The sequence below is a fragment of the Puma concolor genome, chromosome C1 (assembly GCF_028749965.1).
Source record: "Puma concolor isolate L17-30 chromosome C1, mPumCon1.1.hap2, whole genome shotgun sequence".
In the NCBI taxonomy this organism is placed as follows: Eukaryota; Metazoa; Chordata; class Mammalia; order Carnivora; family Felidae; genus Puma; species Puma concolor.
The window spans coordinates 20,625,747-20,650,269 of NC_141674.1; the positions used below are offsets into that span (position 1 = coordinate 20,625,747).

General features: G+C 40.2%; 1 protein-coding gene across 1 annotated transcript in view; it reads right to left on the minus strand.

Annotated features, from left to right (window-relative positions):
- Positions 1-23,609, minus strand: part of WASF2 (WASP family member 2) — a 74,356-nt gene extending 50,747 nt beyond the window's left edge. The window contains exon 1 of the mRNA XM_086716156.1: positions 23,427-23,609. The gene's annotated coding sequence lies outside the window, so the exon portion shown is untranslated. The remainder of the gene's footprint in view (positions 1-23,426) is intronic.
- Between the last annotated feature and the right edge of the window lie 914 nt (positions 23,610-24,523).

Sequence of the window (24,523 nt, forward strand, 5' to 3'; positions counted from 1 at the left end):
TTAATGAAGATATCTTCAGATTTTAATTTATTTATTTTGAGAGAGGGGGTGGGCAGCAAGAGAGAGAGAGAACTCCAAGCAGGCTCTGCACAGTGTGGAGCCCAATGCAGGGCTCGAACCCACAAACCACAAGATCATAGCCAGAGTCAGAAACTTAACCAACCAAGCCACCCAGGTGCCCTAGAAATAAAAATAACTCTTTAAACACCATACTTTCTGAAGTCATTTTAATGAAAAACTCTATAAAATATACTGTGCATATCCAGTATTTCCTAAACAGAATATACTAAATATAATTTAACCTTTTCTTGGTAACTCAGGGCCTTCACATTAGCAGTGGTACTATGCTATGAAACCATGATGCTGTCAGAGGCTCCTGAGGTGTGAGGGCTATATGCCTCAGTAGTAAAATGGCTAAAGTTCTGGACAGACATCTTGAATCTCCTCCTTCTGCTGTCATGCTTCTGATCATTAGTATGTATTAGTACCTCTATTCTATATTATTCTAATAATGCTTATGGTCATATAAAACTTCTAGCTAAAAAAGCATTTTCATATCATCTCTCATTAATTCAATAAATATCTGGTATATCAGTTAAATAGCTGATTTGAATCTCACAAGAAATCTGTAATGTAAAAAGAACACTCCCGATTTAATTACCTCATTATAGATGAATAAACTAAGGCTCAGAGAGGTCAAGTGACTTACTTTGGGCCACAGAACCAAGAGGCAACATAGCCAGCCCTCACACACCTGGATCCTCTGTCCTTCAACATACACAATTATCTCTGAGTGAGGCCCTAGGGTGATGCTACTTTTGAGGTAAAATGAACAAGCTTTCTGAAAGCTCTCTGCCACTCAAAAGCACTTTTAGCTTACTTTTAAATACAAGGAGTTATGTTCTGGTTGGCTGAAACTGCCAGATGTCTGACTTTCAGATGTTCTTCCTCTGCACTTTCTCGATATTCTTTGTAAAATTTTCTGAACTTATGGCAATCCTTTACTAATATAGACTCCACACATTGGTAACTTGAGATAAATTCACACCTGAAATAAAGTTTACCTCTGCACTCTAATAAAGAAAAGACTGGGTAAGAAAACAGTATAAATAAGATTGCAGGGAGAAATGTTTAATGAGCTGTTTTTAAGCATTTCAGGAGTCTAATTTACATACAATTAAAGTTAAATTGCACATCATTCTCAGCTATTCATTAAACCAGGTACAGGGACCTCTACCTACCAAAATAACCTGGTAACACTATTAGCCTAGTTTCAGCTATTCAAAGTAACAGCTGCACCTAAAGAAAAACAACACACAACACTCTCACTAGGATTTACTCCAATTAGTCCAAATTAATGAGATTTGATTGTACCTCCAATGATGACCCACAAAACCTATCTTCCCCTGACAACCTAGAGTAGGAGCTCAAATGCAGTTAAACCATCAGTCCTAAAAACTAGGTACAGGAAACAAGACAGGAAATGGCCACGGTATAGAGCTAAGAGCCAGCAGGCTAGGGTTCTAGGCCAGATTATGCTGCTAAACCTGTGTGACCCTGGTTCAATAACTCTACTTCTTTAGCTTTCAGTTTCCTCATTTACCAATGAAGGAGTCAATAATGTGGTCACTGAAAAGATCCACAGCTCAAGGGCACGTGGGTGGCTCAGTCGGTTAAGCGTCTGACTTCAGCTCAGGTCATGATCTCACAGTCCGTGAGTTCGAGCCCCGCGATGGGCTCTGTGCTGCCAGCTCAGATTCTGTGTCTCTCTCTCTCTCTGCCCCTCCCCTGTTCACGCCGTGTCTCAAAAATACATTAAAAAAAAAAAAAAAAAAAGATCCACAGCCCTTTGGCTAAAGGGCAGGAAATGTACAAGACAAGTCTGGAACATCTTATACTAGAAAGCAAGAAACACTAATCAACGACTACTGCAGTAATGTCAAAAGAAGTCAGAAGCCAATGTGAAGAGGCACTCACTGATCCAAAATGGAACAAACTGAACATCAATAAAAATAACTACAATGGATTAAAATATATCAAATATGTTAAAACATCTAATGAAATAAAAGATCTAGGTAATTATTATCCATGACCACTCACAACACAAAGTTACATCTTTACTGAACATTTGAAATGTAGCTCATCTGAATTGATATGTGCTGTAGGTGTAAAATGCACACGGAGTCACAAAGATTTAGTATAAAAAATTGTAAAATATCTTATTAATACTCCTTATATTAATTACATGTTGAAATAACAGTTTACAACTACCGGGTTAATAAAAAATATTATTAAAATGAATTTCACTTGTTTCTTCTCGCCTTTTTAATGTACCTATTAGAAAATTTAAATTTAGGGGCTCCTGGATTGCTCAGTCAGTTAAACATCCAACTCTTGGTTTTGGCTCAGGTCATGATCTTGCAGTTTGTGAGTCCAAGCCCTGTGTCGGGCTCTGTGCTGACAGCTCAGAGACTGAAGCCTATTTCCGATTCTGTGTCTCCCTCTCTCTCTGCCCCATTCCCACTCTGTCTCTCTCTCTCTCAAAAATGAATAAACTTAAAAAAATAAATAAGGGGCACCTAGGTGGTTCAGTCAGATAAGCGTCCAATTCCAGTTTAGGTCATGATCTCACAGTTTATGAGTTCAAGCCCTGCATTAGGCTCTGTGCTGACAGCTCAGAGCCTGCAGCCTGCTTTGGATTCTGTCTCCCTTTCTCTCTGCCCCTCCCCTGCTCATGCTCTGCCTCTGTCTCTCAAAAAATAAATTAAAAACTTTTTCTAAAAATAAGTAAACTTCAAAAAAGAGGAAAATTTAAATTTAAGGCTTGAGTATTTCTATTAGACAATGATGCTCTAGATCTAATACAAGGGATAGAGGAACATCTATCAGAATGCATGCATCAGAAGCAGGTTCTGTGCTGATAGCAAAGAGTCCAAGATGAAGCTCGAACTCAGGAACCACGAGATCATGACCTGAGCCGAAGTCAGACGTTTAACTCAGTCATCACGTGCCCCAATGGAACATAAATGGATTGTAGAAATTCAATTAGCAAAATCCAGAATGGGGGAAAAAAAAAGTACGAAATAACTTGCTTTCTTCAACAACAACAAATCTATACAAGAAAAAAGATGCAAGAGGACCTATAGATTAAAAGAGATTTAGGAGCCATATAAACCAAATCAATATATGGACCTTTTTTTGGAACCTGATTTCGAATACACCAAATGTTTAGAGAGAAAAGGGAGCAGGGAAGAAGGGAGAAAGAAACAGAAAGTAATTGTGCAAATTTGAACATTAATGGAATATCTGATGATCTACTTTTTTTTTTTTTTTTTTAAGAGTACTTATCTTTTATCTCAGAGCTATATACTGAAGTGAAATGATATGATGTCTGGGATTTGCTTCAAAAGAATCCAATGAGGGGGTACCTGGGTGGCTCAGTTGTTTGAGCGTCCAACTTGATTTCAGCTCAGGTCATGATCCCAGGGTTGTGGGATCAAGCCCCACGTTGGACTCCGCTGTGCTGAGCATGGAGCCTGCTTAAGACTTTCTCTCTCTTCCTCTGCCCCTCTCCCCGGCCTGCCCTTTCTGTCCCTTAAGAAACAAAAGACTCCAATGAGGATTAGAGAGTAGGCAGTGGTACAGATGAAACGAGACTGACCATGGGTTGATAGTTGTTGAAGCTGAGCAACAGGTTCATTATCTCATCCTCTCTAAATGTATATATGCTTGAAATTTCCCACCCTCCAAAATTTTTTTTTTACTGAGAGAAAAGTTTATATATGTTTATCTAAAAGTTTTTCAATCTATAAAAATCTATGAAAATAAATTATGAGGTTGACTAGCACCTCAAGGTCATTAAATCTAATTTTCTGCCTCTAGGAACATTATCTTCAATATTATGTCACTCAACACCTATTTACTGAGTAACTACTAAGTGAAATGGCCCTAGCATTGTAGATACATAGAGATACAAGAAATAGTTTCTATGTAAGGAGTTCATTTAGGAGAGATGAGAAAAGTACACAAAAATAAAACAAAAAATGATGAAGTTATGGTTTTACTTCTGGTTAAGTAAATCACAGAAGCACCACAGAGGAGCGTCATCTAACTAGACATTAAAAATAGGCAGGGTTTGGATATGCAGGGACAAGGAATATTATATCTGAAGTAGACAATGTAAGCAGAGTCACATAAGCAGAAAATAATGAGACATCTCTGGGGAATGAAAAGGAGTACATTATTGCAAAAGTAGTGGGAAGCAAGGCTGGAAAGACAAGTTGGGCCAGATCACAGAATCTTAAACAGGCTGAGTTTGTACTCTAGTCAGTAAGTAATGAGAGTCACACAACTGGAGTTACAGATTACAGAATATTTAGGAAGATGCTATGCATCTCACTTAAGGAGAGTAGAAGATAATAGAGCTGGAAATGGAGACTGGAAGTAGGAACAACAGTCATGGAAAAGGTAACAAAGGATATGAACTTGAGTAGTGGGAGAAAAAAAAAAAAAACAGGGAGAAACCTAAGAGTCTTGGCATGAAAAGAGGGAGTTCAGGGGAGCCAATGGTAACTAAGGCCTTACATCTGGATGAATTTGGAAAATAGTGGAGCCAATGCTTGGTATGTTGGCAGACCTATAACCAGCCCTGAAATATGCTGAATAAATGACTGAGTGAATGAATAAATAGAAATATGCAAGTCAGGATAAAGGGCAGCAAGTCAGGGGATATGGAGGTGAGGAATGAGCAGAAGATAAGCTTAGCCTTCTCATTTTAACCTATGAGGAAGTCAAGGTCCCGAATGAAAATGCTGCCCAGGTGTGCTAAACATCTTTCTTAGAGAAGCAAAGCTTCCATCATCAAAATCTGTATAATGGGTATAAAATCTATCCTTAAAACCTGTAAGCATGTCTCCCGAGCGAGGAGGAGACAAGCTATACCAAACTGACTACAGTTCCCAAAAGCAAACAGTCCATGAAAACCTGGAGATGCAGAAGAGATACCCTGGTGGAATGATCCAGTAGGAATTCTGGGATTGGGGTTCAGAGGTGGAAATACAGATTTGGGAGTTTTACTACATGGAGATTTGTAAATTAAAGACATGTGACAGTAGATGACCTCCCAATACAAAAGTGTAAACAGAGCGACAAGGTCAGAGGACAGCATAGATACTGGCAAAGAAGGAAACATCACGAAGGCAAAAGGAGAACCAGAACAATGCTTTCCCATAAAAGCTAAGAGAAGAGTTTCCAGAAGGAAGGTATGCTCAATCCTTCTGTTCTTCCTTGACCCGCGTATCTAATCCATCAAGTCCTATCAGCTCTACCTCCAAAATATATATTAAATACATCTACTTCTCTCCATTTCTTTTTTCTTTTACCAACCTAGTTTAAGTCTTCATTATTAGTTGGACTTCCACAATAGACTTCTATAATCCACTGCAATCAGTTTCTGCCCCCAGGTAATTCATTTTCTTTGCAGCAATTGGATTAATCTTTTAAAAATGGAAATCAGTGGTGCCCGGGTGGCTCAGTTGGTTAAGCATCCATCTTCAGCTCAGGTCATGATCTCACCTTTCGGAAGTTCAAGACCCATATCAGGCACTCTGCTTAAAGATATTGCAGTGTGACAATGCTAATATAATTATGTTACAGGGGTACTTGGCTGTCTCAGTTGGTAGCGCGTATGACTCCTAATCTTGGGGTTAAGTTCGAGCCCCACACTGGGTATAGAGATTACTTAAAAATAAAATCTTAGGGTGCCTGGGTGGCTTAGTCGGTTAAATGTCTGATTTTGGCTCAGGTCATGGTCTCACAGTTTGTGAGTCTGAACCCCTTGTGGGGCTCTGTGCTGAGAGCTAAGAGCCTGGAGCCTGCTTCAGATACTGTCTCCCTCTCTCTCTGCCCCTCCCCCACTCACACTGTGTGTGTCTCTCTCTCAAATATAAATAAACATTAAAAAAAAATTTTTTTTTAATTTTAAAGTGCACCTGGGTGGCTCAGTTGTTTGAATGTCCAACTTCAGCTTATGTCATGACCTTGTGGTTCATGGGTTCCAGCCCTTCATGGGACTGTGTGTTGACAGCTCAGAGCCTGGAGCCTGCTTTGGATTCTGTGTCTCCCTCTCTCTCTGCACCTCCCCCACTTGCACTGTCTTTCTCTCTCTCTCTCTCTCAAAACTAAATAAGCATTAAAAAAATAAAAATAAATCTTAAAATTATGTTTCAATCGGGGAATACTTGTATTTTAGAGATATATGCTGAAATATTTACAAATGATACGAAGTCTGAGATCTGCTTCAAAAGTAATAAGGACAAACACATCTGAACCTATTCTATGAGGCAAGCACTACTGATATCAAAACCAGAAAGATTTTCCCCTCTAAGATCAGGAACAAGACTATGATATCGTCTTATCACTTCTATTCAACAGTGTCCTAGAGGTTCTAGCCAGGTCAATCAGACAAGAAAAAAGAAATAAAAGGCATAAAATTGTAAAGGAAAAATTGGAAATTATTTGCAGATGACATGATCTTGTATACAGAAAATGCTAAGTTACACACACACACACACACACACACACACACACACACACACACAAACTGCTAGAATCAAGGTAGCAAAATATAAGATCAATATACAAAAATGAACTCTATCTCTATACACTAGCAATGAAGAATCCAAAAATGAAATTAAGAAAATTAATTTCATTTACAATAGCATCAAAAAGAATAAAATACTTAGGGGTGCCTGGGTGGCTCAGTTGGTTAAGCATCTGACTTCGGCTCAGGTCATGATCTCACGGTTCATGAGTTTGAGGCTGGCATCGAGTGAGCTCAAGCCCACTTCAGGTGAGTTTGAGCCCCGCTTTGGGCTCCGTGCTGACAGCATGGAGCCTGCGTGGAATTCTCTCTTTCTCCCTCCCTCTGCCCCTCGCTCACCTGCGCCCTCTCTAACTAAAATACAATACAACGCAATACAATAACTTAGGAAAAATACAAATAGAAAAAATTACTTTCAGGGGTGCCTGGGTGGCTCGGTCGGTTGAGCATCCGACCTCAGCTCGGGTCACGATCTTGCAGTCTGTGGGTTCGAGCCCCGCGTCAGGATCTGTGCTGACAGCTCAGAGCCTGGAGCCTGCTTTGGATTCTGTCTCTCCCTCTCTCTCTGCCCCTCCCCCACTCATGCTCTGTCTCTCTCTCTGTCAAAAATAAACATTAAAAAAAAATTTTTTTAAAGAAAAAAATACTTTCAGGTGCACTCACGTTATACTGTTTGTCACAAGAAGCAAGCTTTAAACCGTTAATTAACACTGTGTGACCAAATAACAGTGCTTGAGGATTAACCTAGAAATGCACAAATATGATGTAAACACCAAATTTTTAAAATTGTATCCTTTTCAAGAATTCTATTAAATATTAAATGCTATTAAAGGGCACCTGGGTGGCTCAGTCAGTTAGGTGTCCAGCTTCGGCTCAGGTCACGGTCTCAAGTTTCATGAGTTTGAATCCCGTATAGGGCTCAGGCTGACAGTGCGGAGCCTGATTGAGATTCTCTCTTTGCCCCTCCCCCACTCACTCTGTCTCTCTCAAAATGAATTAACTTAAAAATTTTTTCAAAAAAAAAAAAAAAGAACTTTTGTGCTTTAAAGGGCATGAACAAAGAAAGTGAAAACAACCCACAGAAATGAGAGGAAACATTTGCAAATCATATCTGATAAGGAATTTGTATCCACAGTATACAAAAAACTGTTACAACTCAATAATAAAAGAACAACCCAATTTGAGAATGGGCAAAACATTTACATAGACATTCTCCAAAGAAGATATACAAATAGCCAAAAACATTAAAAGATGCTCACCATCATTAGTCATTATGAAAAGGCAAATCAAAACACGAGATATCACTTCACACTCACCAAGATGGCTATAACCAAAAAGGTAAGTAAGAAATATTGGTGAGGATGTGGAAAAATTGGAATCATACACTGCTGGCAGAAATGTAAAATGTGTAGCCACTTTGGAAAACAATCTGGCAGTTTCTCAAACACAGAGTTATCACATGGCCCAGCAAACCCCCTCACACGTATATACTCAAGAGAACTGAAAACACATGTCCACACAAAAATTCTGTACATGAATGTTAAAACACCATTATTCATAACAGTCAAACAGACAATCCAAATGTCCACCAACTGAGGAATAGATAAATAAATGTGGTCCATCCATCCATACAATGGAATACTATTCAGCCATAAAAGGAATGAAGTACTGACACATGCTACAACACAAATGAACCTTGAAAATATTATGCTAAGTGAGAGTAGCCAAACACAAAAGACTATATATTGTATGACTGAATTTATTTATTTATTTATTTTTTTTTTAATTTTTTTTTTTTCAACGTTTATTTATTTTTGGGACAGAGAGAGACAGAGCATGAACGGGGGAGGGGCAGAGAGAGAGAGGGAGACAAAGAATCGGAAACAGGCTCCAGGCTCTGAGCCATCAGCCCAGAGCCCGACATGGGGCTCGAACTCCAGGACCGCGAGATCGTGACCTGGCTGAAGTCGGACGCTTAACCGACTGCGCCACCCAGGCGCCCCTGTATGACTGAATTTAGATGAAATGTCCAAAACAAGCAAATCCACAGAGACAGAAAGTAGATTAATAGTTGCCTAGGAGGGAGGAGGGAGGTATGGAGAATATCTGCTATCTCTTTGGGGGTGATTAAAATGTTCTAAAATTAAATAGTGACGATGGCTCTACAACTTTGTGAAAATATTAAAAAAACACTGAACTACACAATTTAAATTTAGGGTAAATTGTCTGGCATGTAAATTATATCTCATTTTTTTAAATCAAAAAGAAATGTCTATACAAAGACTCATACACAAATGCTACAGCAGCTTTATTTTTAATAGCCCCAAACTGGAACAACTCAAATGTCCATCAACAGGTGAGTGGATAAACAAACTGGTATATTTACACAATCAATCATTATTTGGCAACTACTGATACTTGCAACATGGATGAATCTCAAAATAATCATCCTGAATGCAAGATGTCAAACTTCCATGTCCCAGTGAGCACATACTCCGTATTTCCATTTATGTAACATTCTAAAAGATACAAACTAGGGGCGCCTGGGTGGCTCAATCAGTTGGGTGTCCAACTCGATTTATTGATTTCAGCTCAGGTCATGATCCCAGGGTTATGGGATCAAGAGCCAAGTCAGACTCCATGCGTGGCAAGGAGCCTGCTTGGAATTGTCTCTCTCCTTCTGCCCCTCTCCCCCTCTTGGCACACGTGCTCTCTCTCTCTCTCTCTCTCTCTCTCTCTCAAATTTAAAAAATTTTGAAAATTAAAAAAAATAAAAGATACAAACTAATTTATAGTGATAAAAAGCAGATCAGTGGTTGCTGATGAAGGGGGTGGGAGCCAGGCAGTGGGGCAGGAGGAAGTGATCACAAAGGGGCAGAAGGAAACATTGAGGGGTGATGGAAATGTTTATTTTCTTGACTATGGTGTGGTTTCCCGGGTACATGCATGAGTCAGAACTAAAATTTTACATTTTAAATATATGTGGTTAATTGTAGGTCAATAATATTTCAATAAACTGTTGTAAAAATAAAACAAAAGCACTATTAATTCAAGTATTTAAATTGCTGGAGTTTTAGGGGCGCCTGGGTGGCGCAGTCGGTTAAGCGTCCGACTTCAGCCAGGTCACGATCTCGCGGTCCGTGAGTTCGAGCCCCGCGTCAGGCTCTGGGCTGATGGCTCAGAGCCTGGAGCCTGTTTCCGATTCTGTGTCTCCCTCTCTCTCTGCCCCTCCCCCATTCATGCTCTGTCTCTCTCTCTGTCCCAAAAATAAATAAATGTTGAAAAAAAAAAATTTTAAAATAAAAATAAAAAAAATAAATAAATAAATTGCTGGAGTTTTATACGTCAGACAATAATTTTTTGTTGTTGTTTTATTTACTTTGAGAGACAGCACGCACAGAGAGGGAGAAAGAGAATTCCAAGCAAGTTCTGCACGTCATCATGGAGCCCCACATGGAGCTCAAACTCAAACTGTGAGATCATGACCTGAGCCGAAATCAAGAGTTGGAAGCTCAACCGACAGAGCCATCCAAGCACCAATAATTTTTTTTTAATTTCTTTTATTTTTAAGTAATCTCTACAAACAATATATATTGGGCTTGAACTCACAACACTCAGATCAAGGGCTGCATACTCTACCAACTGAACCAGCAAGGCACCCCAATAATTTTTTTTTTTTGATTTTTTATTTAAGTAGACTCTACCCTCAACATGGGGCTCAAACTCATGACCCCAAGATCAACAGTGGCATGTTCCAAAACAAAAACAAAACTGGGGCGCTGGGGTGGCTTGTTGGTTAAGCATTTGACTCTTGATCTCAGTGTCGAATTTAAACCCCACGTTGGACTTTGTGCAGGGTATGAAGCCTACTTGAAAAACACAAAACAAAACAAAACAAAACAAAAACAACAAAAAAGAGTAGCATGCTCTAGCAGCTGTCTCAGTCTATAGAGCATGTGACTCTTGATCTTGGGGTCATGAGTTCCAGTCCCAGGTTGGGTATAGAGATTACTTAACAAATTAAAAACAAACAAACATACAAAACAACAACAAACAAACAAAACCAAAGGAGTCCTCCACGGATTGATGCTGAAACCTATCCCAAGTAACATTTTTAGAAATTACCTAGAAAAAAACATCTAGTGAAATCTTCCCTGTTGGCAGATAAATCTACAACAGTAGCTAGAAGTATGGTGGTACAAAGTTATGTGTTAAGAAATGTGGAAAATAGCTTCCATGTAGACAAAAATAAGGTAATGCAGTAATGGAAAAATAGTCCAAACTATAATTATCAGAAGATGAGCTCTAAAGCTACCTGTTACAATATAAGAAAAGGATTTCAGAGTCTCTGGTCTTATCCTGAACACAGCTACCAAAAAAAAAAAAAAAAAAAAAAAAAAAAAAAAAAAAAAAAAAGGCAACAAAATGCTGGCTGTTATTCTGAAAGCTTTGGAAACACAGAACACATTATCCTGCCCTTGTACAAACCGAAGTGTATCTGTACCCAGAATAGAATGTGCAGTTGTGGTCATCACTGCACAAAAAAGGTAAAACAGAGAAGGCATATAAAAGTATCCAAAAAGACCAAAGGACAGAGGAGCTTCTGTATGCTTACAGGTTTTTTATATAATATAAATAGATAGACAACACTTTTCTTTTAAAATTTTTTAAACATTTATTTATTTTTGAGAGAGACAGAGATCGAGCAAGCAGAGGAGGGGCACAGAGAGAGGGAGACACAGAATCTGAAGCAGGCTTCAGACCCTCATGCGGGGCTAGAACTCACAAACCATGAGATCATGACCTGAGCCGAAGCCGGATGCTCAACTCAGGAGCCACCAACTTGAGCCAAAGTCAAATGCTTAACCAACTCAATTAAAGTGCCCCAACAGACAACACTTTAATATTAAAAAAAGGGGGTGTGACAGGGTAAACACAGATTCACATCAAATCCTAGAAATTATAAAGCAGTTATAAGTCTAAAGAAACAATAAAGTGTATTAAATTATTTTGTAAGTCCAAATTTTAAAATCAGAAAGACAGAAGTTGGGGTACCTGGGTGGCTCAGTTGGTTAAGCATTTGACTTTGGCTCAAGTCATGACTTCAGGGTTTGTGAGCTCAAAATCTGCATCAGGCTCTGCAATGACAGTGTGAAACCTGCCTGGGATTCTTTCTCTCTTTCTGCCCCTACCCCCATTCACATGCACAGTCTCTCTCTCTTTCAAAATAAATATGCCCCCCCCCCCAAAAAAAGGCAAAAAAGGTAAAGAGGAAGGCTTTGTATTTGGGGTGTTTTTTTGTTTTTGTTTTTGTTTTTTACTTCATTGCAAAAATTTCTTTTATTTTTTAATTTTATTTTAATTATATATATATATATATTTAATTTACATCCAAATTAGGTAGCATACAGTGCAACAATGATTTCAGGAATAGATTCCTTAGTGCCCCTTACCCATTTAGCCCATCCCCCCACCCACAACCCCTCCAGCAACCCTTAGTTTGTTCTCCATATTTATGAGTCTCTTCTGTTTTGTCCCCCTCCTTGTTTTTATATTATTTTTCCCTTCCCTTATGTTTATCTGTTTTGTCTCTTAAAGTCCTCATATGAGTGAAGTCATATGATTTGTGTCTTTCTCTGACTAATTTCACTTAGCATAATACCCTCCAGTTCCATCCACGTAGTTGCAAATGGCAAGATTTCATGCTTTTTGATTGCTAAGTAATACTCCACTGTGTGTGTGTGTGTGTGTGTGTGTGTGTGTATACACACACACACATATATATACCACATCTTCTTTATCCATTCATCCATCAATGGACATTTGGGCTCTTTCCATACTTTGGCGATTGTTGATAGTGCATCCAGAAACATGGGGGTGCATGTGTCCCTTTGAAACAGCACACCTCTATCGCCTGGATAAATGCCTAGTAGTACAATTGCGGGGTCGTAGGGTAGTTCTATTTTTAGTTCTTTGAGGAACCTCCATGCTGTTTTCCAGAGTGGCTGCACCAGCTTTCATTCACAAAAAAGAGGAAGGTTTTGAATACTAGTACCAGTAGGCTTACCTGTGTGACCAAGGACATAATAATTTCTTCCAACCTCACTTTTCCCATCTGTAAATAACAACTAATTTGAAGGACTGCTGTGAGGAGGAATGTGCACAATGCCTGGCACATAGTTTGTATACACTTACTACCCAGCAGCTATTTGCTTTTATTAGGACCAATAAAAAAGTAATAGTTTACTATGCAATCAAGCATATAAAGTAATAAAACTCATTACTCAGATGGGGTGGACAGAATATAAGAAAAAGTAATTCAGATAGTCTAGATAAATGCATAGGTAACATTTCCATAAGAAATTTCTAAGATAGGGGTGCCTGGGTGGCTCAATTGGTTAAGCATCCAGCTTCGGCTCAGATCACGATCTTGTAGTTCATGGGTTCAAGCCCTGCAGTGGGCTCTGTGCTGACAGCTCAGAGCCTGGAGCCTGCTTCAGATTGTGTGTCTCCCTCTCTCTGCCACTCCCCTGCTCGCACTTTGTCTCTCTCTCTCAAAAATAAACAAATGTTAAAAAAATTTTTTAAATAAACTTCTAAGAGAAATTATGAATTTGGGGCAACATAGTCCTAAATTTTGAAGCTGACATTTTCATCCCTTTCCCACAAGCAGAATTCAAGGTTAGATAGATGATGTATCCAACTAAATATGCCATTTCCTAATTTGTAACAACAACTGTTAACATTTATGGAGCATTGGACTAAGTAATGATGTCATTTAATCCTTCTAATACTCTTTGAGATATGCTCTATATTTTACAGAAAAATTAGACAGGTCTCCATTTTACACATGACAAAACTGAGGCTGAATCACTGCCCAAGACGGCATACAGAACCAGTAGGTGAAGGAGCCTACAACTGAACTCAGATGGACTGACTCCAGAATCTTCACTCACAACCATACAACTATTCTGTTTCCTACTCTGCAAGAAATGTTGGGTGTTGGATATATAAGAATGAGGTGAATGGTGGAGTGCACAGGAAATCTTAAAAAATGATGCCTGATGAGGCCAACTCAGCCGAGATCACTGCCAGCAAGATATTTAAATTTAGGATGGCCAAAAACATGAACGCTGAAACAAAAAAAACTGATTAACATGGATGTGGCAAACCTATGGAAAAAGGCAAGCCTAAATATCCCTAAACTATGGTCTTAGCTATGGTAAACAAAATGCACAGAAAGAGGAAGATACGCCAAAATGCTAACTGGTAAGATCACAGATGAGTCTTACTCTGTGCTTCATACTTTTGAATTTGGCAATTCTTTAAAATTTTTTTACAAAGAGCACTCATTCTTTTCATAATTGGAAAAAGGCAGAAATAAAAATAAATCTGACAAAACTTTCACTCTTTATTCACTTCTGATTGTGTAATTTATTGCAATGAGCATGTATTACTTTTGTAATTTCAAAGAGATCTTAAAAAGAAATAAATCTAGGATATTAGAAAAGAGAAATAAATTACATGCAAATGCTAAAGCAAAAAAACAAAAAGTCAGGAGAGGATGTGATATAAGTGTAAGCAAATTAGAAGCTGCAGTTTGTTGGAAAGAACTCTAGATATGCATCAAAAGACTTGGGTTCATACCAATAGACACATCAACATGAATGAATCTCAAAAACTATATTGAACAAGGGTGCCTGGGTGGCTCAGTCAGTTAAGTGTCGGACTTTGGCTCAAGTCCAGATCTCATGGTTCGTGAGTTCAAGCCCTGCATTGGGCTCCTCACTGACCGTGCAGCTTGAACCTTCTCAATCTCTCTCTCTCTCTCCTTCCCTCCCACCCTCCCTCCCCCCTCCCTCTGCCCCCCTCAAAATAAATATAGACTTGTAAAAAAAAAAAAAAACCCTTTATATTGAACAGAAAAATTCAGACACAAGAGTGCACATGCTATGAGTCAAGAACAGGCAAAATTAATTTGTAAGAATAGAAATCAAAACAGTGGTTGCCTCTAAGACAGTAGTGACTGACTGAAAGGATATGTGGTTATGGAAATGTTCTATCTCTTGGTTACACATGTGTTTACATTTGTCAAAATGCATCTAATTACATACTTGGATTTCTGTCCATTTCACAGTATGTAAACTGCACCATTAAAAAACTCTCATTAAGGGGCATCTGGATGGCTTAGTCAGTTGAGCGTCCAACTTGTTGTTGTTGTTTATTTATTTTGAGAGAGAGAATAAGCACAAGTGGAGGTAGGGCAGAGAGGGAGAGAGAGGGAGGGAGAGAATCCCAACGTGGGGCTCTATCTCACCAACCACGAGAGCATGACCTGAGCTGCTATCGAGAGTCCGACACTTAACCAATTGAGCCACCCAGGCGCCCCAAGTGTCCAACTCATGCTTTCAGCTTGGGTCATGATCCCAAGGTCATGGGATTGAGCTGGCATCGGGCAATGCTCTGAGCATGGAGCCTGCGTAAGAGTCTCTCTCTCCCTCTGCCCCTTCCTCACTCGCATGTACACACTCTCTCTCAAAATAAATAAAAATGGAAAAAAATCTCATTAAAAAGTAAAGGACAAGGGGCTGGGAGGATAGGCAAAATGGGTGAAGGGGAGTGGGAGGTATAGGCATCTAGTTACAGAATGATAAGTCATGGGGATGAAAGGTACAACATAAGGAAGATAGTAAATGGTATTGCAATAGCCCTGTTACAATGACAGAAGGTAAACTATACTTGTGGTGAGCGCAGAATTGTCAAATCACTATGTTGTACGACTGAAACCAATGTAACATTGTGTGTCAACTATACTTCAAATAGATGGGGCTGGGATAAAGGGTAGAGTACAATGAGGGGGCAGGGAGGAGACAGTGTTCAATCTCAAATCTGCTATTTATTAGTTGAGTGACTTTAAGTTACTCTTCTGAACTTGTTTACCTGTAAAATGTAGCTATTAACATAATATAACTTATCTCAAGTGCTGGGAAGTGACTATAATGGAATATATCAAAGTGGGAATACTGTGCTTTGCAAATTATTCATTGCAAATGAATGCTGAAGGAGTTTTAAAAGTAACGAAGGAGGCATGGGGCACTTGGGTGGCTCAGGAAGTTGAGCTTCGGATCTCATGGTTCGTGAGTTCGAGCCCCACACTGAGCTCTGTACTCACTGTGCAGACTCTGCTTGGGAATCTCTCTCCTTCTCTTTCTCCTCCCCCCTCCCCCCAAAAAAATAAATAAATAAACTTTAAAAAAAAGTAAAGAAGGGGGCAAATACATTTCTACAGAGAAGGGGTCTTATACTTCTTATAATTCCACAGATGACCTTGGTATCAGGAATACTGTTCTTTAGATACTATCAGTATTCTACAAAGGGAAATGTACTTACAGTTCTTAATTTGTGAATGAAAAGGAACATCTATGTGCATGACCTAAGGCCTCCTTCTACACAGTTAAACACAATTTCCCAAGATGTGATTTGAGAAAGCTTTTTAGACTGAGTACTTGCTAGAACAATGGCATAATCAGGGGAGACAAAGGTCTCAATTTTGAATACTTGAAAGTAAAAGGATTGTTCTTGTTATTTTACTATGTCAACTACAAAGTTTAAGGGTCACCATAAGCCACATCATATTTATGTGTGTACATATGTATGTGTGCATATACATACACATATTTACCTAAACTGGAACTAAGCTGAACCACTGCTACTTTTCAAAAGGGCTTCTATATTCTAAAAATAAGAGACTTACTTCTGTTCAACTGGAATTAATCTTACAACTAAGAGAGTATGCCTCAGACTCCCATATTTTACCAGAAAAGAAAAGCAGCTTGAAAAGTAATATCACAGGCTAAGTTTAATAGCCTCTCCCATCAATTTCAAACTATTTTTCTTTATTAGTGTGTAATCATAAAGAGCACATTTTTCTGAGATATTTCTATATCTGAACGTTATTTCCTCTGCAAGCATTCAACAATTCTTGTTTCTATTCTTCTCTTTCCTAATTCAATTCTGTTTGGTTTCTAAGTTAAGAAGTGTGTTTCATTTGCATAAATGGTAACTATTCTGAGATACCATTCATAACTATACATTTGAATTCTCCAGAGTACCATTCACAACTTCAAATGGAACAGGAAAAAACACTCATTCAACATCACTTTAATGGTGACTAAGACATGAATGGTTATAATGTTATATTGTAGAGGGTTGGCCAAAGGAGAGTGAAGTCCCCAAATGTTACTACTGACTTGTAATCACTTTATGAATGCCCCAAGGGACCAAGAACCATTGCCTTGACCATTCTAGCTATTACAAAAAATACTGAGCTTAGAAAAACACATCCATTAGTTAAACATGTTTTTTTAGAGTTATAAAGTAACTATGCAGGGACATCAAAAGATATCTTAGCCATAAAGCTCAAAAAGTATCAAAGAAGAATCCTAAACAAGTCCTGGAAAGTTCTCTATAAAACCAATGCTGATTTTTCTTTAGGTATTAAACTTTTCAGCTATGAGCTTTTCTGAGAAAGTCTTTTATGCAAGGTGGTAATATTCTAATAGTTCTTTACTCCATCTTATCAGTGGTAGAAACTAAATTTACATAAATCTGCATAAATAATGCAGCTATCTGTACTGCTCTAATATATTTAAACCAAATAAAATAAAATGAACAGAAAAAAAAATGAGGCTATTTTAAGGTTGTCACCTGGTTTCCCTGATTTTTCTTTCTTATCCAAAAGTCATAGACAAGAGACTGTGTAACTAGAAAAAAATGAATAAAAGGAGAGTGTACACCTCTCAGAACATCTATATTTACTTCTCTCTATGATTCCACCACTTCTACCCTTGATATAGTAGTTCTCAACAGGGGCAACTGTGCCCCTCAGGAGACATTTCACAATATCTGGAGACATTTTTGGTTATCAGAGCTAGTGAGAAGAGGGTGCTAATGGGTAGTGAGGAAAGACCAGGGATGCTGCTAAACATCCCACAAAGCACAGGACAGCCCTCCAAAATGACAGAATTATCCAGCCCAAAATGTCAACAGTACCCAAGGCTGAGAAACCCTACCCTAAGGCCTAAGAAAGACCTACCTCTCAGAAGACATTCAATAAATAAATATTTGCTGATCTGAACTGAAAAGACTATGAATTGGAAGAAAGTGAAGCTACAAGAATGAAATAGAAGACAGAGGCCACGGTTTAAGCATTATTAGCATCTACCACGCCTTTACTGCGTATTGGGCATCAGTCTAATAAAAATGAACAATTCAGGGGCGCCTGGATGGCTCAGTCAGTTAAGTGTCTGACTTCGGCTCAGGTCATGATCTCACGGTTCGTGGGTTCGAGCCCCGCATCGGGCTCTGTGCTGACAGCTCAGAGCTTGGAGCCTGCTTGGGATTCTCTCCCTCTCAAATAAACATTAAGAAAAAAAAAAAAAATTCAGTCCTGTTCTTAAGGAGCTCATGGACAGGCAGGGAGAAGAGTTTTGTAATTTGTCTAATATCAGATTTGACAATCTGATAAATGTTTTGACAAAGGAGAAAACATATAAAAGAGTCACTCAATTTTTCCTGGGAAGGCTTCATGGAAGAGATGACATCTTAGCTCAGTTCAGAAGGAAGAGTAGGAAGTATCTTATTTCACAGCATATAAGCCTCTTTCCAAACAAAGAGCCATTCATTTCTTCAGTCAACAAAAAAGCTATCGAACACTAATTATGTTCCATACATTGTGTTATGTGTTGGAGACCCAGTCAAATTACAACCTTTCATTTTTTTCTCTTGGCATCCCTGGTGCCCAGCAGCCCACCTCCCTTACCCAAACCCCAAACAATTATTGCATTTTCTACCTGTCTTCAGTTTAGCAACTGTCATCTTAATCAATCATACTCAGTAAGGCCACTACCCAAGAAATAAACAAAACTTTCAGCTGCCCGTATCCCATCCTGCCTAAGTCACAAAATCAGGGTGGTGATGTGGCAGAGTAACTAGCAATGAACTGACTATGGGTCCAGATCTGCCAACTGTGTCAGTTTCTTGGAAAGCGATTTTACTTTATGAAAAAATCTGGGTCCTCTTCCACCCCATCCAATGCATGCCAGGAGCCCCAGCAAAGTAACCAACATAAATTTATTGAGCACCTACAATGTGCTGAAGTCAATGGTTCTCAACCTTGGTTGTGTTCCGACATCAGAGCTCCCAACCCAGATATGAATATGTTTTAATGGTAAATTCTAATGCAAAACAAGTTTGATGCACTACAGAATACAAAAGAAGTACAAGACACAGTTCCTGTCTTGAAGAGCTTATCCACAATCACAACAGAGTAATTTAGAATAGGATATTAGTCCACCAATTGTAATCCTTTTACAATACTAGCAGTGCTTATGAAATAGAAAAAACTGGGGTAGTCAGGAAAAGAACTGCTCCTACTGCCTAGTCCAGTCATACACCGAATCTACCTGCAACTCCTGATACACTGTTCTGCACCCGTTCACTCTCCCAGACAGTCAAAGTACCATTCTCAGGAACTATGGAAAGACCCCAAGTAGAAAGATGAATGAGGACCACAAAACAGCAGGCTACGGGATATCCTGATGGCCAGATTCTCTCAAAATTTTTTAAGTAGGCTTCATGCCCAGAGCAGAGCCCAAACACAGGGCCCAAACTCATGACGCTGAGATCAAGACCTGAGCTGAGATCAGGAGTGGGATGCTAAACTAACTGAGCCACCCACGCGCCCCATGGAGCTTCTTTTAAAGAGAAGAAATAATTCTTTAACCTCCAACAACACCAGTCCACCTCACTTTATAGCTGAAGCACCCAGGAAGAGTAAAGAATAGAGTTTTTATAATTTGTTCCTAGAGGTCCTTGGCCATTTAAAGAAATCATCCAAATTCATAAGGCTGGTAAATTCAAATTTCTCATATAGCACATGCTTAAAATAAAAATATTCTAAATTTTTAAAAATATTCTAAATTAAAAATATATTTTAGTAAACTCCTTACCAGGATGTTCAAATTGTGGAAGCTTCAAAAATAAAAAATAAGAAATCTGTTACGTAAACTCTACTCCCAAAGTAGGGCTTGAACTCACACCCCCAAGAGTCACATGCTCTCCACTGAGGCAGCCGGACTCCTGAAAAAATAAAAAATTTTCTGTCAGTAGAGTATGTGACTCTTGATCTTGAAGTCATGAATTCAAGCCCTGTGTTGGATGCAGAACTTACTTAAAAAAAAAAAAAAAAAAAAAAATTTTTTTTTCTTAACCTAAATCCTACTCAGCATCCTACCCAGCAGTGATAACCTCATATTAAAGACTATCCTGAAGAGAGCATGAACTTTACATTCTGCAAATATGAATATAAATATCCTCACTTGATTAGTCTTTCTCTGAATTACACAGAAAAAAGGTACGAGTCTCTCTTTTTTTTAAAGTTTATTTATTTATTTATTTTGAGAAAGAGAGAGAATGCACATGCAGGGGAGAGGCAGAGAGAGAATCCCAAGCAGGCACAGAACCCAACCTGGGGCTCAAACTCACCAAACTGTGAGATCATGACCTGAGCCGAAATCTAGTTGGACGCTCAACCAACTGAGCCACCCAGGTGCCCCAAAGGTACAATTCTCTTAACTGCTACACAAAAACTAATGAGCACAACACCCTATAGATTACGCTTCAAGTTCGGCTCAGGTCATGATCTCAGGGTTGTGACATTGAGCCCATCATCGGGCTCTGAGTTGGGCATGAAGCCTGCTTAAGATTCTCTCTCTCCCTCTGTTTTGTGCTCTCTCTCTCTCTCAAAAAAAAAGAGAAAAAAAAAAAGAGGGTTAGGGTGTCATTCAAACATCTAAACCAGGGATCAATGAGGGTATTAAAAGGTAAATCTTGGTACTTAAGGAAAAATGTACATTGGCATATATTAAGTAGAATAAGAATATTACATGAAAAAAGCATACAAACAAAAATTGTCTTCCATGTAGTACTGTTTTTAGGACCCATGGCTTTGAAATTAGTTTGGTTTACAATACTTTTCCTTGTAATTATCCTCCTCATCTTATAAATTTTATCCATACATGTCCACAATCCCTTAACTTCAATTCCAAAATCTAAAAGGCTGTAAAAACAAGTTTGTCATTATCCATTTGGTGGTAAAATCTGACATGAAATGACATGAACCTATTTATACTATTTACTTATACCAGTACATTTCACTACAGAAATGGTAATGTGTTTGATTACAAAGTACTGCCCCAGACCTCTCTGGGATGTTACATAACACACAGTACATGTACCATATTCCTTTTCTAAAATCCCCAAAATTCTAAATTAAAAAAAAAATCTGGCCCCATGAATTTTTTTCAAGTGTATTGATTTGAGAGAGAGAGAGAGAGAGAGAGAAAGAACATGCAAGCAGGGAAGGGACAGAGACAGAGGGAGAGAGAATCCCAAGCAGACTCCTCACTGTCAGGAGAGCCCTAAGCGGTGAGATCATGACCTGAGCCAAAATCAAGAGTAGGACACCTAGCCAAATGAGCTATCAGGAACCCCCAGGAACTTTTTTTTGGCCCCAAGATACTATGGACTGACATGCTAATTTAGGACTAAGTCTTATACAGAACATATAACTAATACAGAAAATGAAGGTAGATCTTCACGTAAATTCACTGCCTTAACAACACCTATTCACACATACACAATCCTGTAAAACAAAGCATTAAAAATACTTTCAACAAATGTCAAAACTTGAACACACCATTACGTGTTTTCTCAAGTGGTGGTGATATTTACATCATCCAGTATCTAGTTCAATTCTTAGACTGAAATTAAACTGCAATTAGTAATTAAGTTGGGTAAAAGAATCATCCACTGATAACGTACTCAGTAAAATGTTCTGATTTTTAAGAAATTTATCTCAGAGGGTTTCAGATTTAAAATTATTTCATTCTAGAATACAATTTCTCAACTTTGAACAAATTAGAATTGAATTTTTCTGTGAGAGCAGCTCCTTGGGCAGGGACAGCAACAGGAACAGCTCTTAAGGATATCTGAACTGGAAGAAGAGTTTCACAGTTCTTTCCTTCCTTCCTCCTTCAGTTGCTGCTTTTCTGGTTTTAGAATTTCAAACAAAGAAATACATATTGGCTCCACTGCTAAGAAACGCCCTCTTTCTCAGCAACTTCCTCTTCCAATTTTCTTCCCTACCATTGACACAGAGAACAATACACACTGCCGGTCCTACCATTTTGATTAACCAAGAGCTGAAGCATGGAAAAATTAAGGGCTACAATTTATAGTATCTAACTACCAGTCTCTCACTCCAGGCCCACAGTCTTCACTCACCTAGAAGTTATCTAACAGAGAACACACAGAAAGGAAGGAACATTATGTTTCACGAGAGGCGGGCTACTGAAACTTTCATTCCAGGAATCCAAAGAAATTTGAACAAACAGGAAATTTCTCTTATCCCAAGAAAATTTAGCCTTCTTAGTTAAAAAGGAGAAAAAATTACCTGGCTGGCACTACCCTGAACCAAGAATCAAGTCTATACACCAACAGTTGGTGAACTTCCACGGGCCACCCAGTCAGGATTCAAACTGAGTTCTTTGGGATTCTGAAACACTTCAAAACGACTTTTACCATTTAGAAATTGAGTTTAGAAACTCACAGACTGAAGAAAGGTAATGTACTTATAATTAGCCATCCAGGGATCAAGACCCAGCCTGTCTCCAAGCCAGAAGTCAATTGAAGTGTCTGGGACCAGACCCCTCCCCCTATTTGTGACAGAGCAAACTTCTTTTTAAGTGGACAATGACTTCCCCCTTGCCCAGCGATTCTCAAAGACAACACCTTATGGTTGATAAGCTCTGTACCTTACCGCGTGACCTTGGACAAGTTACTTAATTCCTCCGAAACTTAGTTTCCTATGTGTAAACTCTCAACAGTGGCTGTAAAAATTAAATAACATAAGCCTAAACAAGGAGTGGCACATAGTAGGAGCGCCATACATGCTCTCTGCCCTACTCCTAACCCTCCTGAATTCTTTTGGGCCTAAATTTCACTCATTGCCCCAAGAGGTTCCAAGGATGCCTTCCTCTCCTCTGATGCTATGGAACACCAGTGTGTAAAATTGCACCATCTCTGAGGCTCTAGGATCCTGGAGCACCAAGACAGCCGGACTCCACCTTATCATCGTGTGGGGTCCATCCAGAGACTTCGTGGAAGAGCCCCTTCAGTCAACTCTCCTCTCTACCGTGCAGAACCATCCCGTGCGCGCGCACGCGCGCACACACACACACACACACACACACACACACACTCCTCTCTTCAACTTAGGCCAGGGGTCTCAAAGAGCGCCTCAATTCTTTCATAGCCCGAAGATGGAAACCGAAGCTCCGCCCGGGGAAGAACTTGCCCAAGATATCAGACATCTGAGATCCAACTCATGTACAACTGCCTGCAAAGCCTTCGTTTTACAAATAGGTAAACTGAGGCCCAGAGAAGAAAGTGACTTGCCCAAGGTGATACAGCGAGTCGGTGGCAGCGCCAGATCAGGCTGGGGGCACTTTCGCAGCCTCACAGATTCGCGGGCCCCTCAAAGTCTCCGAGGGGATCTCCAGGGCACCTCCTCCCTGGGGAGGGGACTGAAGAGGAAGACGCTACCCGCGCTGACCGCTCGCCCGGCCACTGCCGGTCCGCGGCAATAGGCACGCCATCCACTCCCTCAGGACCCTGCGAGGCTCGGGGCGGGGAGGTGGGGGGAGGGTGGCGGCCCGGCCCGGCGCCTCACGGCGGGGCCCGCCCGCGGGGACTTGTTGCTCACCTGGTCTCGCGCGGCCGCCCTCAGCGACAGAGGGCCCGGCCAGCCGCCCTTCTCCGCGCGGGGTCCGTTCCCGCTGGCCGCCTCCCGGGACGCCACACAGCCAGACCCCCCTCAGCGCGCTACGCCCCCAGCCGCGCTCGCCCGGCCCGCGTCCGCCATTACGCGATTCCCCGCCCTGGGACGCAGCCCCACCCCGCCAACGGCCCTGATTGGCTCTCTGCCCCACCCTGCTGGGGCTTCCGGGCATTCCATTGGCCTGAGTGGAGTGCCAGTTAAATAGATACGCAAAAGACGTACTCAAGGGTACCTTCTGGGGAGCTCCACCCGAGCTACTTCCGCAATCGGAGTAAACAGCGGGGGAGCAAACCAAGTGGAGTAGGGGTGGAGATTAAACTGAATCAACTCCTAAATTCGGGGTAGGAAAACCCCACTTAAGAAAGTGTAGAAACTCGTACAAAGTGTATTGAAAGAGGAGTTCTTCTTGTTAGAGTTCAAAGAACCAGGATTTTTGGTGGAAAGAAGGGAACAAACCCATGAACTTTCAGAGGACACCCCTCAAACTGCAGATAGTTTTGTCCCTTCCCTCCGGCTCTCAGGCCCCACCGAAAGTAGGAAGGGGAGAGTGAGTCATAGGCTCCAGCCGGCTGCTAAAAGATCCTTCCGGGGCGAGGCCTGGCGTCTTGGGACGGGCAGGTGGTTCTGAAAGGCCGGGGTCAGGTGAGCGGGACCCTGGCTCGGCCGCCGTCTCATTCTGCGACCTCAGACAACTCCCTGAACTTATCTGGGCCTCAGTTTGTCCTTCTGCAAAATAGAAACAGTCATGTCTGCCTCATGTCTTGGCGTTTGTTGAGGCTACATTCCTGAGTTGGGTATATGTGCGCCTTGTTGATTGTAAAAGGCTGCAGCTGGATAGCAATGTGACAAATTCACATGTTAGCGAAGATCTCTCATTCAGTTCTCTAGAGCAACTCTGTCAGGCAGATACTGTCCTCTGTCCTCGTTCTGCAGAAGAGAAAACCAAGAACTCCATGACTTACCCAGGGTCGCCCCCCGGGGAATTTGAAACAACCCTGGGACTCAAATCTGTATCTTTTGTC